Source organism: Mustela putorius, unplaced genomic scaffold, assembly GCF_011764305.1.
Source record: "Mustela putorius furo isolate JIRA1106 unplaced genomic scaffold, ASM1176430v1.1 tig00001094_pilon_pilon_pilon, whole genome shotgun sequence".
Lineage (NCBI taxonomy): Eukaryota > Metazoa > Chordata > Mammalia > Carnivora > Mustelidae > Mustela > Mustela putorius.
In genome coordinates this window covers 3,027,520-3,030,485 of record NW_025421566.1, presented here as the reverse complement: position 1 = coordinate 3,030,485, position 2,966 = coordinate 3,027,520, and the positions used below count along the sequence as shown (strand labels likewise).

Below are 2,966 nucleotides of genomic sequence, written 5' to 3'. Positions count from 1 at the left end.
TAGAAAACATTATTCTTTTTTTCTTTTCCCATTTTTGATTCACATGTTCATTTGGTCAAATAACTGAGTTTTGCAATAACATATGCATCCTGATATTTGATACAAAATTACCAGAAAAAAATTTAAATGTTTATGTTATCTGTCACCTAGTATGAAGTTCCTAATTCTTCAGTAATTTGGCCAGAGAAATGAAGTGGGATAACATGTTGATCTCTTGGAAATATGCTTTATTCTCAATCCATTTAATCTTTATATTGACCCTTAAGAAAAGCGCACGTGTGTGTGTGTGTGTGTGTGTGTGTGTGTGTGTGTGTGTATATATATATATATATGAGAGAGTAGAAAGAAATTTCTAGAGTAGTACTTCAAAAACATGATAGATAAATATTTTCTTTGAAGAATACTCAAAACAAACCAACTTACAAAAGACATTTTTTAAAAGATTTTATTTATTTATTTGACAGACAGAAATCACAAGTAGGCAGAGAGGCAGGCAGAGAGAGAGGAGGAAGAAGACTCCAGGCTGAGCAGAGAGCCAGATGTGAGGCTCGATCCCAGGACTCTGGGATCCTGACCTGAGCCAAAGGCAGAGACTTAACCCACTGGGACACCCAGGCGCCCCAACAAAAGACATTTTTAAGGCATGAGTAAAAAGGAAACATGACACCTCTCTCATAAGTCAAACAATAAGAAAATTATGGTGAGAAAACAACAATATCATTTGAAAAAATATAATTTCATTGAATTGCCACACATTTCCATTTACACATTACTTGAAATAAAATTGAATTCTGCTTTTAGAATTAATAATATTAATATAATCAATTAATAAACTATTAATTATTAATTAATTAAAGAATGATCGATTAATGGAATGATACTAATAATATTAATAACACAAATTATATCTTACTGTAACTAAATGGAAAAAATTCAACAGAGTACAAAACTTTGAAAGTGTAATAAACAGAGGGTTTTTGAAGGAAGCAGGTGAGGGTTTGGGTGAGCCTGGTGGTGGGTCTTAAAGAGGGCACATGGAGCACAGGGTGCGGTGCATACACAGTGAATCTTGGAATACTGCAAAAAATTAAATTAAATTAAGTTGTTAAAAAATATAAGAAGTAAAAGTGTAGGAAAAGAATGGAATCAAGGTGGCAGAAAGGAGAAACTGAATTTACATCCTCTTGTGTGTCCAATAAATGCATTTAGAGCAATTCCCTCTGAAAAATAACTGAAACACTAATAGATAAGCTGTCCCATAGATACATATATGAATAAAAAGGTCACATCAAAATGGTTATGATGCAGAAATATCACCTGGAACACATCCACAAGCAAGAGTGATATCATACCCACTGAGGCACTTCTTGAATATTGAGTAATCAAAGCTCCACATCAGGCATACTATTCTCTGTGGACCAAACAAGGGAGAAAGACTCCATTTTGTCTGGATTTAAAAATTAAAACAAAAAATCCTTAACTATGGGGGGTTACAACTCAGTGCTGCTTAAGTCCAGGAGAGAGGGAGAGTTGTAGGAAATGAAGACTCCAATCTTAAAGGGTAGAGCAATGTATCACTCAACATGGGACACAGCATGGAAGAAGCATTTTGAAAATAACCTGAAGAGATGTGCTGGAGATCATTGAGAGTGATCACAGAAAGCCAGGCAAAATGAGGAAATGGATAAGTATGTTCCAAATAAACAAAAATCAAAACTAAATGTCAGAAAAAGAACTACACAGGACAGAGATCAGCAATGTGTCTGATAAAGAATTTGAAGAAATGTGATCATAAAGGTGCTCACAGACCTCAAGAAAAAGGGAGGCAAATAACATAAAGAGATATACAATATAAAGAGCCAATCAGAGAAGAGCCACACTGGCAATAGTAGCCTGGCCTGGCAGCCTGGGTGGCCAGCAGGCAGCACAGTCTTGGCCTATGTGACTGGGTGATAACAGTTAGCCTCTATATGGAGATGATTCAATATGACCAATGAGGAACCTCCTCCCATATTGGTTCGACTGAGTAAAACAGACTTCAAAGTTATGGCATGAGATGAGTTAATTCTGAGATAGAAACAGTATGAACCATATGCCCAAGCTTCAGAGGCCAAGGGACCAGATATGAATTCTAATGATGTAACCAGGGTAAGGAAGTCTGAAGAAAAACTAAAAGAGCAACAATACTTGTCAGCAACGAGCGAGAAAGAGATACAAGCGTGTACTACTCAAATCCAGTACCTCAAGCAAGTCCAATAGTCCAGCATTACCCAAATGAGATCAACAATGGAACTGAATGTCTGGGAGTTTACACCTGATAGAGGCTTGATTGTGTTGGACTATTCCAAAGTGGCCACCTCTAAAAAATTCCCCTTCTAGAACAAGTAGAGCCTTAAGAAATGTTTCTGTTTGAAGAAAATAGATAGAGAAACAGAAGTCTTAAGTTTTTGGAGGAATGAAAACCTAGAGACTTGAACTCCTGAATTGAATATGTAATATTCCATTAAAATGGAAACTTGTCATATGCATCACTCTTAACCTTGGCCATAGGAGCTAAGGACACTATATATCAGCTTTGCTATCAAGACTATGGACTTCATGATTCTTGTTGAGCTTCTCAAATGAGGTAATTTACCTCTCAAATGAGGTAAATTTTTTCATTAAAGAGTTTATTTGCTGAGGACAATTTAAGAGTCATGAGAGAATCAAATGATAGATGTCAGCACAAATAGTTCATATATTTAACAAATTGGTTTGGGGCTCTGTATTACTAGATTGAGCCTTAGATCAATACAGTTTCAATTAATGGTTTGTTCTTTGAATGATTGCTAATGTTTTGGGTAATTTCACAGAGGACTGTACAAATATAAAGTTGTGTTATAAAAATTCAGGATGAAACTTTTGGAAGCCCTATAAACATTCATGTCATTATAGATAGTATAAGGTTATTGGCTGTGATGAGACTC

At 35.6% G+C, this 2,966-nt stretch overlaps 1 pseudogene; it reads left to right on the top strand.

The window, feature by feature from the left end:
• Positions 1-1,986: 1,986 nt before the first annotated feature.
• LOC123393953 lies at positions 1,987-2,379 on the top strand (annotated as a pseudogene).
• Positions 2,380-2,966: the final 587 nt, after the last annotated feature.